This window comes from Sparus aurata, chromosome 3 (genome assembly GCF_900880675.1).
Source record: "Sparus aurata chromosome 3, fSpaAur1.1, whole genome shotgun sequence".
Taxonomy (NCBI): Eukaryota; Metazoa; Chordata; class Actinopteri; order Spariformes; family Sparidae; genus Sparus; species Sparus aurata.
Genome location: NC_044189.1, coordinates 18026479 through 18039109, shown reverse-complemented (window position 1 = coordinate 18039109; position 12631 = coordinate 18026479). Strand labels below are relative to the sequence as shown.

The following is a 12631-nucleotide window of genomic DNA, read 5'->3' as shown; positions in this document are numbered from 1 at the left end:
AACAAAATGCACAAAATTACATGAACTTGCATAATTTCTGAGTATAGGGCTTAAAAAAAACTGATATAAACTATATATTGCTGGATTCGATATCTCATTTGCTACATCAATCATCTAGAGTCTGGCATATTAGTGGCTCAGGAGAGAGGTGCAAGAAGAGATAGTGTGTCACTGGTCTACACGATCACCCCTTGACTGTTGAAGGCTCCGTGGTAGGCAATGAAGCTATCTGAGGATGAGGCAGCCGGAAGCTCCTCCCAATTATGCCACATTTGCGTTTGTTTTATCATAATTTTCTTAGCTTTAATACTGAAACACATACTGCTTGTGGCAGAAATACTGTCATCATCACTGGAGAAGAAAGCGGGGTGTGTTGGATTAAGACCATCACGGCCAGTGGTGATGGCAACCATCAAACCTGAGGAGGAAGTGAAGGAAGAGAGCTGAGATAAGATTCCAACTTGGTTTCATGCTGCTCCTGGCTAATGTCTGGTCACAAAGGAAAAGGAAATGGATAAAATGGGACTCAGGCTGGACAAACAACATGAAATTAGAGACTCTTGTGCCCACACAGACCTGTCTTCACCGCATACACACATGAAATGCACTAAATCATATACTGATGCAGCTCTCAGAGATTTGGGACCTGATTGGTGAAATCCTGAGTATGCACAGAAACGTTTGTGGGGGTTTGTGGGTTTGTGTCTTTCCAGGCTCTTACAAGCATCTCATTAACCCGTAATACCAACTGTGACCACAACACATTCACCTCAGTTTCCATTGCTGTTCCTTGGAGCAACACACACTGTGAGGGGTCGGTGGGGGTCCACGGCTCCATTTGGACCCTGTGGGCCCATTGATTCAATCCTGCCACTGTAACAGCTAAGAGTTGTTAGTGTATCAACCATAGAGGTCTCTGGGAAAGATGACTGAAAGACAAAGAGTGATTATGTCAAGAATACTTGGAAAACATATGGCGGAGGAGTCGATTTTTGAGTCAACAAAGAGTACATCACTGAATCCAACAGCATTCTTAAAAGGAACCCGAGCTGAAAGATACTGACACTACTGACGAATTTGTGATTATGTTACAATGTCATAATCATTTTATCTTGTTAATCTTGAGATGAGGATGACTGCTGTTAATTTCCCATTACATAGAAAGTCATCTAGATTTATTTTATATATTTAGTACAGATTTTTCCCACAAATCTGTCTGACATATTTGGTCACTTTAGGATCTGCACTAGAATTCAAGACTGTGCTGTTACCTATGCACGTCTTTCGGTCCACTGCCCCCCTCTACACCAAATGTCATTCAAACCAACAAATACTGGTCTGAATTCTGTAGGTACACTGCAGAGAGAGAAAGGGGCCATGAGGAGTTGAATTGTGGTGTTCTGGGAGCCACCGCGCTGTCGTTCACCTCAGCAGACTGTCTGGCTTAGCACCTGCTTCTCACACTGGGGGGGTGAGAGGGGTGAGACTGCTGGTGTACTGATGGGGGAGGGAGCTGTGGCCTTTTGTGTAATGATGGGGGAGGAGTGTCTGTGTGAATGTGTGAGGAGATGTGACTGTACAGACTGCTGATGCAGGGGGGTGTTGTGCTGAACAGGCCACTCCCCAGACAAAAGCGCTCAAAGTGACTTAGATATGCCAATTATAACCAATGCCGCTGTAACCCTGAAGACCCACTTTATATGTGTGAGCACTGATTTGATATTTCTGTTGTGCCGAGTGTTCATGTTGTTGCTGAATTTAATGTTGTGTTTTCAAATGTTTCACTTAAGGAGCTCCTGCAGGCAACCGGATTATGTTTTTGATCAGCTGGTATCTGGATTTTTTTCTCATTCTAGCACATATATTTAAAAATGTTAGAATTGTAAGGTGCCTCTGCAAACCACCCTGCGCTTTTCAGACGAGGCTGATATTTTCCCACATTAGATGGGTAAAGTTTTTCAATTAAATACACAGTTTCTTTCATCTCGCCTTTCTGTCTTTTAGCAAGACTTTTACAAGAACTTTTGAAGAAGAAAAAAATGCCCATAAAAGTTAAATGCAATTAAAAAATAAAGATGGCTAATGTTAGCACACTTTAAATTCCACAGTGGTGCAGCATTCCCAGCTATTGCAGCTGGTGAGTGCAGGTCTTGGTGTTTCTACAGGCAGATATGTGATAATTTATTTTGAACTTTTGGCAGAGACAGGCTAAATATAGTTGGATTCCCTTCCAGCTGGAACCACGTCCTGACTCCAGATCTGTACAAACACACAGACACCAGACTGATACTCATCTTCTCATCTCAAGGAAGACACTGAGTCAGCATGTTTTACAAGAAACTGAAATATCCCTTCAAGAATCTGGACACTTTCCTCCTCTGCAGTATGTTGTGTATTGTAACCAGGCACAGCAGTCTCTGTGGCTCCTTTATGTTCTAAAGCCTGGTTGGAGCTCTCAGAGATGCCAGGTCAGATCACCACTGTTGTGAATATCAGCGTTACAACCGCTCCAGCTGCACCCATTTGCCTATTTGCACATTGCGAGCAAGTGCAGAGAACGGCAGAGCTTAAGCTTAATCAATTATGTTGCGTGACAGCTGATTACAGGACCTTGTTTCAAACGCACCCAGAATGTGTGGCCTACAATAATCTATTATGTAACAAATGGCATCCAGACATTATCTCAGCAGTCTCCACCATCTGTCACCAAATACAAATTCACCTGAATTCAAATTCATACACATATACATGTGAATTGATTCTGATGACTTCAGCCAGCACATGCTCCTTTTTCATCTAAGCATTGTTTCAAGCTGCTGGGTGAAAGTGAATGCATAAATCTATATGGAAGCAGGGACCCTTGGTTACTGATGGTGGAGCTCTGCCATGATCAGCAGTTCCAAGAGCCGTGATTGGTGCAGCCAACTCCCAGCGCTGTCCTCATTGGCCGCTTCCCACAAATACACTTGCCTCATTACATACAAAGCCTCAGCCTCCTGCGCATGGGGGGGTGGGGGGTGTTTGGAGGTGAAAGCCCTCTGTGCTGTCTTACAGGCTGAGTGAATCAACATAGACACTTGACTCAGGGTACAGTAGAATAAAAGTATATATTCTGCAATTAGTATATAAACAAAGCACAAATACGAGCAATATGAGAGAAATATAGAAACACAGATATGACAATAAGGGAGACAAATGATAAATCCTAATTGCAAATGTACACATATAATCTACTCATATGTGTAAAACAGTCAATTAAATGACAGCAAGGCAAGGCTGAGGGTCGGTGTTAATTTAAAGGACCACTCAGGAAATTTAAATGGGCAGAGAAAGATCCTCATTGGCTGATTCTTTTCTGCCTGAATAAACTGAACAAACAAACTGACCTCAAAGGACAACACAATTTATACTGTTTAATGTTGTTTATATGTGGCGGACCCTGCCACCTCTCTAGCTTCAAACAGTGTTCTGGGACCTTATTTTCCTCTGAGACTGCTTGTTTATTCACTGATGAAAAAAACCAAACTTATTTCTGCGTATGTATTATTTGAATTTCTTCTCCAAAACTACATTGTATCCCTTAAAACAATGGAGGTTCCCAGTGCTTTAGAGCAGGTAGACAGAGTGTAAGTTCGAGCTCCGTTAATTGTGGCAGTGGCCTTTTTTTTAGTAAGCAGTACCTTTCAAATATAAAATCAGCCAGGTGCTCTTCATTGCAGTGGTGGGTTCTAACCAGTTCGTAATTATGGTTTTCTTCACTGCAGCTGAGGCCAAAAATATTATCCTTTTGTCCTGAAACGATAAAAATGTATTCAGTTTGTAACCGATTGGGCATCTGAGAAGAGCTTAATTAATGATAGTGCCTACAATAGTACTATTGCATTCCCAAAGATCTTTAATGGTTGAACAATTCTATAACATATTTAAATAACTTCCTCCAACAAAGCTGAGACATTTGTGTGTGTCACTGTCAACCACTTTTAGTCTGTGGACAAACTTATAATCAATTATCTAATGAGCAAGTTTTTTCAAATAGTTCTCCTTTAAATTTTGAAAAGAGCAAAGTCCCTGGCGATTTAAGACATGATCTAACACATGAATGCCTCGTTTAGACCACAGTGGAAAAATTAATGGCGAGCATATAGACAGAAGAGCATTATCATGCCAAATTGGAGATAACGCCTAGTATTTCCAATTGACAGAGGCTGATAGGTAATTTACTGGAAATCATATAGGAGTTTTCTGGTGACCAGATAAGTCATCTGGTTATTAGGCCTTGACTCATAGATCTACATTGAGCCAGGCCCCTGTGGGCCTACAACCCGCAGAGCTTGCTTTGTGAATCAGCTGTCAGGCAGAAGTAGGAACTTCATGTATGTTGTTTCAAGGAAGGTTAAATATTAGTCTCTTGTTGAGAGACTGAAGGATTTAAATGACACATTGCAAGCAATCCACATGTTTATTGCCCTGACATGACAGATTATTGCTAACCTTTTCCTTTGCTCTGCTCACATTCAGTCCGCTTTTTGCTTGTTTCAATTTACATGTAGGGCATTTAGCAAGGGACTTACTGCAATTCATATAGATGTGCACCACATGGTGGACCACACTTTGGCATGCAGACCAGGGGAATCAAACCGGCGACCTCCCAATAACAAGACGCTGGCTCTACCCCTGAGCCACAGCCACCCAATACACACTTGCTACGCAGGACTTCCAATCATCCGTAGAGAAATGGAATATTGAAGGGTAAACATTACATATTTATATATGAATTATTTAATGGACCATCATACTTGTTTTCGTTTAATTTGTTTTAATTTGGCATTTATCAATATATTCAAAAAGCAAAGCAAATGACCTCAATTCAATTGAATCTCAATTGAATTCAAACAGACTTTTCAATGAGCATACATCTGATAAAAATAGAAAAAATAAAAAAAATAGAAGGATCCATTTTTCTGCTGCTTTCAACCACAGTCTTCCTCCATTTGCTGATAAAAAATAAAAACATTTTTAAAAATGCTTACAAATGCTGTGGAGCTCCTCTCCTGCCTGCCTGCCTGCCTGCCTGCCTCCCTGCCTGTCAGACAACACTGAGGGCAGAGAGGTAACAACTAACAGTCCGCCGCTGGTACCCAAACACATTGTTAAAAGCCGCCTGATAACGCTCATCACTGCTTTATATCTCATGTTTGTGAGGAATACTGACCGCTGAAAATCCGTTTTCACACAGGATCTGTCCTCCCTCTGGATTATTACCACAGAGCCGGGTGAGTGATTTCTCCTCCATCACCCTGTCAGCGATCACAGACAATTTGTTGACATTTTTTTCACACTGAGCGCCATTTGCAGACAGGTATACCGCCCCCTTTATTATTCGCACTGTCAAACGCACTGGGTTTTTTTTTTTTAATTATAAAACAAAACGCAAGGAATCCAGGAAAGGTATACCAAAAAAAAAAGAGTGTTTAAATGAATCCTCCTAGTGATAAATGTAATGCTGGCTGGAGGGAATGGAGCGATTCTGTAGGCCCTGCTCATATGAGCCAGAGCAGCTGTGAAGTAAACAGCGACGCTCACTGCAAATGAAACCGTAACCATACACGGTACATATGTGTCATTCATTTGGTGCGTTAGGTATCATAATCACCATCGTTTCCTATCTTGTGAACAGCCTCCATGTTATCCAGTGGATGGTAGGTGATCTGCTTTATTTTTTTCAGACTAAACCATCATGGAGACTGTTGATTGTGTACAGTGACAGGGCCAGTACAGGGTCGGCACAGAGCTGAAGCTTAGCCTGTCATTATGACTGATTCTGGGGTCAAGATTTGATTAACTAATGCTGCACTAGATTAAAGTTCTATCAGTAGATACAAATTATAATAATAATAATAATAATTATTATTATTATTATTTCAGACGAATGGGTAAAAAAAAAAAAAAATCTTTACTTAAGCACCAGTACAGTTACATCACTGAGATGTTTCTCAATTCCAGGTGAAATTTCTGTTATTAAAACAATACTTAAGCACAAGTAAAAAATATCCCTCTCAAACGCTGCTCAGTATTAGTTACTTTTTAACTGTGTCAACCGCTTCTGTTTCCACAAATCTTCAGTCTAACTTACCCCCTGCTCCTGCACTTTTCTGCTCAGCGCTCATGCTCACCTCCCCCAGCCTGGGCCTGCTGCACAGGTCTGTGGGGTATTTGGACTGTTTGTCAGGCGTTTCACTGGCCTGTTTGTGATTGGCTGCTCAATACTCAATTATGATTTTGAAAAACAACTAACTAGGTTGCATGGTGTAATGCAGATGCTAATGGAAAAAGCTGATGACTCATTAATTACTCAACGTTAAAACATCAATGTTTTTCAAGGCCAGTACCGAGTAGTTACCAAGTAGACTCATTAAATACTTAAGCATGTGTTACTCTTTTTGTGCCCCCTCAAGTAAAGTTTAATTCAAAGTTGTTTTATTTATTGCTTAACAACACCAGGGTTGCATCATGAAGAGTTTGAGTCCTCTTAATCTACATCAAATCATCAGAACAAAAACAATGCAAACTACTTCTGTATCATTTGTCAGGTGGCAGCAGGGTGAACAGACTGTGGCTGGGTGGGTGTGGTCTTTTAGTAACTTCTTTAGGAACCCTAAAACTATTCACCTGCTCCACCTCAGCTCCACTGATGTAGACAGGAGTGTGTGTCTTTGTTTTGCTGATACTAAGCAGTAGATTGTACTGTACAGCTGTATGCAGCTTAAGGACCACATAGAATCTGATATTAGATAAAGAAAACAGTGTTGTAAATGCTGTAAATGTAAGAGGAGGTACATTTGATTACAGGGTATCAAAATTGCTTAGCCGTGTCCATGTCATATCCTTCTCCTCCTCTCTCTGTCTCCTCCTTTGCAATGTAGTCAGGTGACATCAGAGCCTTACTATCACCTGAATCTGGCTGTATTGCAGAGAAAGGAAATTAAAGCCTATATCCATCTTTTGAAAAACAGACATTTTCACTGCCTCCAAAGTTATCACAGAGGACATAACAGAAACAAATGTTATGAGACGTAATGCAAATCATCATTACCTCGCGTTATCTTCACCTCAACTGTCTCTCTGCCTCTGCTACACGTATGTGTGACTGCCAATCAGAACTCTCTGGGGTCTATTTGTGAGGAAGTTCAATATCCAGTTGCAGGGTGTTGAAGCCCAGAGTGTTCAGTTTTCCAATCAGCTTAATGGGTGATATTGTGAATGTTGAGCTGAAAGCCAATAAAAAGCATTCTTATGTAGCCATTGTTATTTTCGAGGTGTGTGAAGACTGATTGAAGGGCAATAGATGTGGGATCATCTGTGGATCTGTTGGTTCTAAAAGCATACTGGTGAGGGTCCAGGCTGGCAGGAACGTTGTCTTTGATGTGCTGAAGAATCAGTTTCTCAAAGCACTTCATCAGGATGGGAGTGTGAGCCACAGTGCGGTAGTTGTTTAATTCTAGACTTTTTACTTTGGTACAGGGACGATGGTGGCTGTCTTGAGGCAAGGAGGGAGCAGTCTCCTGTGAGACTGAGGTGTTAAAAATGTAACATCAGCTAGCTGATCAGCAACTGTATTTTTAGTACACGGCCAGGTATTTTATCTGGACCAGCAGCGTTATTTATATACACTCTCGGCAGGATTTTTCTCACATCTGCTGTGGTGACTGACAGTGGCCCGTCCTCTGGGGGTTGAGTAGACTTCACAGTTGAGTCTTTGTGGAGGAGATCAGAGCGAGCATAACATGTGTTCAGCTCATCCTGCAGTGTGGCCTCACACATGATGGGGGCGCTCCTGCTTTTGTAGTCTGTAACATTTTGAATCTCCTGCCACAAATCTTTAGTGCTGTTGGTGTTGAGGTCCTTCATCAGTCTCCGCCTTCTTTTTTTTTGGCTCTGAAAAGAGCCTTAACCTCTCCATTCATCCAGGCCTTCTGGTTTGGGAATGATCTTTCTTGTAGGTAGATATTGCTTCAGTAGAAAGGGGCACTGAGGCAAAAAAATTAGGGAAAAATATAAAAAATGTTGTGAGGATTGAAGGAGCCATGAATGGAAATGGAAATCGAGCAGCTCTACACACACATCTGGTGTGTCCAGTCTGTCTGACATTCAAAAGCTTTATATGGCCACGCTCTGTGAATTTAGCCTAATCAGGTGAAGGAAGGCTGAGCCCATTGATGTCTGTAGTTTTTTCTCGCAAACTTACGATACATGCGAAACCTTTTTTTTTCCTCCTAGGTAGTGAATCCGATCTGCAAGAGGAAAAGTTATTAACATGATTTGTTAAAATTTTAGTTTAAATTTGTTCAATCAACAATTTCCTGTGGTTAGCATTCATAACAGGAAGGGTAGCATATCGTTGCAACACTAGCTTCGATAATCTCGAAACTCTAAGACTTCCAAGCTTTAATGAGGGTGTGCAAATGTTGGCACCAAATAGCCGCTTGGGGGATAGAAGTTCATATCTTATAATCAGATGTGTGGATTTGTAGGTCAGCATTTCAGTAGATTCCTTCAATATGGTTATGATTGTTTAAACTGGGCAAACAAACAAACAAAAAAATAAAAATTTTAAGACATTTCACATTCAAATCTTCAAAAAATGACTGAAATTCACACATACGTAAGAAGCACTGACATGTTTTCAGTACAACCACTTAATGGTAACAGAACTTTACAGCTTATTAAGAAGTGCGGCGCTCTGTATTTTTTTGTATGAAAGATTTTTAAATGTCTTTTTCTCCACAAGTCAAACTTCAAAACGAGATTTGACACGGACATACTATGGGTGGTACTCATCAATGGTATCAAATTGTGTTCTGATCCTGTCGAATGATGTGTCTGCCGTTATATTAAGTATTTTGCCATCACTTGCAGTTTTTAATTTACTTTTATCATAGTGTTTGACAATACACTTGCGACCAGCAGAATGACGTGTGGATTTTTTCTGAATTTCATCCCAAAAATGTTTTACTTCCTTCTTTACTGAGCTGTTGTCTCATTCGTCTCCTCTCCAACTCCCCTCAGCCCTCCTTCTCCCCTTCGCTTGTCAGTTCAGCTCATAGTGACCCAACTGTCTGTAGAAAGTATGCAATAAATTAATACATACGAGGATAACAAAATAAATAGATCTAAGTTTTAGGTATGAAACAAGTTGTAGGATTCAGTAAATAAAGGGGCTTTTGGATAGATCTAAACTCAAAGGTGTTATGTACTGCATGGACATTTCTATAGGAATGTTTTTCAGCTGCTGCATCCTGTAACTGCCTTTTTTATACTCTCATGAGTAAACTACAAAGGAAGTGAGTGAAAGATAAATGAATGAACAAGTGAATATGATGGACTTGTGGACTGATATCATGATGTACATTTGTATGAATAAATTAGTTGAGTTTCTACACTCGTGACTGCACATCTTCTAAAAATATTTAATGCTACCCTCTATGAGATTACAAAGAGTGACACTTATGGTTTCAGTGTATTTAAACTATGATAACTGTTTTACTGGATTGTGTTGCGGGTGCTGGTACAAAAGTAATTATGCAGTAGAGTAGTTCGGTGTTTTCCTTTTATATCTGATGTTTTTACAGCTGCATAAATGTGTACGTTTAATTTTACTGCTGTAGTTGTTGAGTTTGATCTTACTTTACTACTTTATATGTTATTGGTTTAATCAAAAGCAAAGCATCATAATCTATAGGATCATCATATTTTTTTTGTTATAGCTGTCCTGCGAGAACCACGTATAGATATAAAGTCTAATTTTCTCGAGTTCAGAAAAACTGATGATGTATTCTCAAGCTAATCAAAGAAGGTCACGAAATAGTTCATTAAGTTTTAGTGGGAGGATTTTCTCAACACATAAAAGAACACGTCAAAATTTTCTAAAGTCATCAAAAGTTTTGCCTGTTTTTTTTACCAAACAGAGAGAGTGTTGAATAAAGGGTTAATCTTTGCCTCCCAGATGTAGTGGAGTAGAAGTGTGAACTAACAAGCACGATGTGACAGAAAAAACTACACTATACAGGACGGCACTGTGCAATCTAAACAGCCATTCTTTTTTAAATGCTCCTTATTTTTCCTTCTCATTTTCTTCTCCTTCTCAAGTTCTTCTCCAATGGTGATGACATTATTTCTACCATAAACGATACGTGTTGCATCAACAAAGCCAAAGAAATCACAGTTGAAAAAAAAATTAGCTTAATCTGTAGGAGCTACTGGTCACTGCATCTTCATGCGCCACTGTTGCCATAGCATGGTTCCCTGTTTTCTTTGGCTTTGGCCAGTATTTGAGTGGAATTCATGGTATGTTGCCTTTGAGAAAATGTGTATTTCAAGATATGTGTCAAAGTAAGGCTTAAAAATATCAAGATGTTATCGTAAGCAATATTGAACAGCCAAAGTGCAGACTTGTGTGAATGAGCCCTTTCCACTGAACAGGCAGCACAAAGTCAAGACTACGGCATGATGCTCTGAAACTGTACACCTCAGTACATTTACAGCTTTGTGGTATAGGCCAAATCTTAGATTTTATTTTTTTTGGAGATTAGTTTTGTGTTAATCTAGACAGGGATGTGTTTCTTTGCCTCCTTTTTTTCTAAAATCAACAATCAGCTCCTTGGTTTTGCTGACGTTAAGCAGTAGTGTTTTCTGTGCACCACTTTGCAAGAATGTCGATTTTCTCCTGATATGAACTCTAATTAGGGTCCGTGCAGCTAAGCTGCCAGGACACTATTGTATTCCTAGGAATTCTTTCTTTCTTCTTTGTTTCTTCTGAGGAAGTCATACTTCCCAAGGGCGAAAACTCACCAAACTTTACTGTCCGGCCCCATGCCAGATTTACTTAATTCCAAGGACATGTCAATATTCCTCCTGGGGGGGGGGGCACAATAAGCGTTTACATTTTTAAAACTTTAAAAATACCTACAAAATCAACAGTACATGCTACAGTTTTGAAACTTTCACCAAACTGTAGCCCCAATACTGCTGAAACTTTAGTCCACTTAAACTCATTACAAATTATGAAGTCCATCACTCAGTTTTTTTCAAAACCTGTAAAACTTATAAAACCTATCTCCTCCCACAATTTTTGCTCAATTGTCACCAAACTTGCTAGAGAGCTTCTTCAGACCGTCCTCCACAAAACTTGTTTCTCGGATTTTTGATTTATCAAAAATTAAGCCTACAGTGCATCAAAATGTTTGACTGTAAACAGTACTGTAAACATATACTATCAAATTCTTGCTAAATACATTTTCAATCTTCCTGAAAAAAATTGAGAATATTTTGGAGTCATGGTTGATGAAGTTTGGCAAATATTAGAATTTTATCTCAAAAATTCTGTTTTTGAGATAAAATTCTAATATTTGCCAAACTTCATCAACATTTTGAATTCTGCTCTCATGGGAACAACTGGAGTCAATGTAAGAGTGGCATTTTTAAACATCAGATTTTCTCTTATGAAGCAAAACACTTAGAGTTAAAAACAAATCACCAACATTTCCATGCTGTCAAGATGCAATTTATGTATTATCAGATTTTTGTTCAGGTAACAGAATTTTGACCATTGTTGAAATCTGCCTTGACAACAGCTGCCCGGACAGTGACTCCCTGAGTCGACAAATGAAGCTACACAGCGAGTCTCACTTCCAGCCAATTAGCTCAGTGAGTTAGGCGCTGGTTCTTGGTGTCAGGGGTTGTTGGTTCGAGACCCAGCAAGGGTGATGATGATGACAGATCAAAATGTCAGATGTCCTCAACATGAAACACAAGACAGTTGTCCTGATGGTGGCATCACAGCAAGCCTCTAAATTAAATAAAAACAAATAGCTTGGACTGGACCATGGGTCAAAGCTAACCAGATTTTGCACAAAGGTCCAGTCTCATGCCAGATTACCTTACCTTTTTTCAGAAACTGTAAAACTTCTTAAACCTATTTCCTCTCTCCTCCTTTGATTTATTTTCTTTTATTTATTTATTTTTTTTTTTTCTTTTTTTTTCTTTTTTTTTTTTCTTTCATGTGAACAATTGGAGTCAATGCAATAATGACATAGCTAAACATCAGTTATTCACTTATCGAGCAAATCAATCATTTTTAAAAACAAATTACCAACATCTCCATGCTGCAATATGTGTATTTTCAGATTTTTGTCTTGATAACTAACTTGATAACTAATTTTTTACAGTGGTTTCAAATCTGCCTGCACAACAGTGTATGGCTTACTCAATTTGTGAAGCCACTGTTGTATTGCCACTTGCCAATTAGCTCATAGCGATAGATGACAGTCTTTGGTTCCAGAAGTTGTGAGTTCAAGCCTAAAGTGGTCCAAAATTAGCATTCTTGTCAACTGTCTTGTCTTCCTATTCTCCTGTTTGTTGCTCAGAATTGCCTAAATTTGCCAAAAATAGCCCGGACCGGACCCGACCCATCGCTGCGCAGCAGCTATAATTGTTGTTTATAATGCAGCCGATGATGATGGTGTTGTCTACATACTTCACAGCAGAGTTCTCCTAATGTCTGAGAGTGCAGTCATGGGTGTACAGTGTGAACAGTAGGGGGCTGAGCATGCAGCCTTGGGAAACTCCGCTGTTG

General features: G+C 39.7%; 1 protein-coding gene across 12 annotated transcripts in view; it reads left to right on the top strand.

Moving 5' to 3' along the window:
• Nucleotides 1-5109: 5109 nt before the first annotated feature.
• epb41a (erythrocyte membrane protein band 4.1a) overlaps nucleotides 5110-12631 on the top strand; it is a 61765-nt gene continuing 54243 nt past the window's right edge. For all 12 annotated transcript variants that reach the window (XM_030411908.1, XM_030411907.1, XM_030411912.1 and 9 more), the window contains exon 1: nucleotides 5110-5273. The gene's annotated coding sequence lies outside the window, so the exon portion shown is untranslated. The remainder of the gene's footprint in view (nucleotides 5274-12631) is intronic.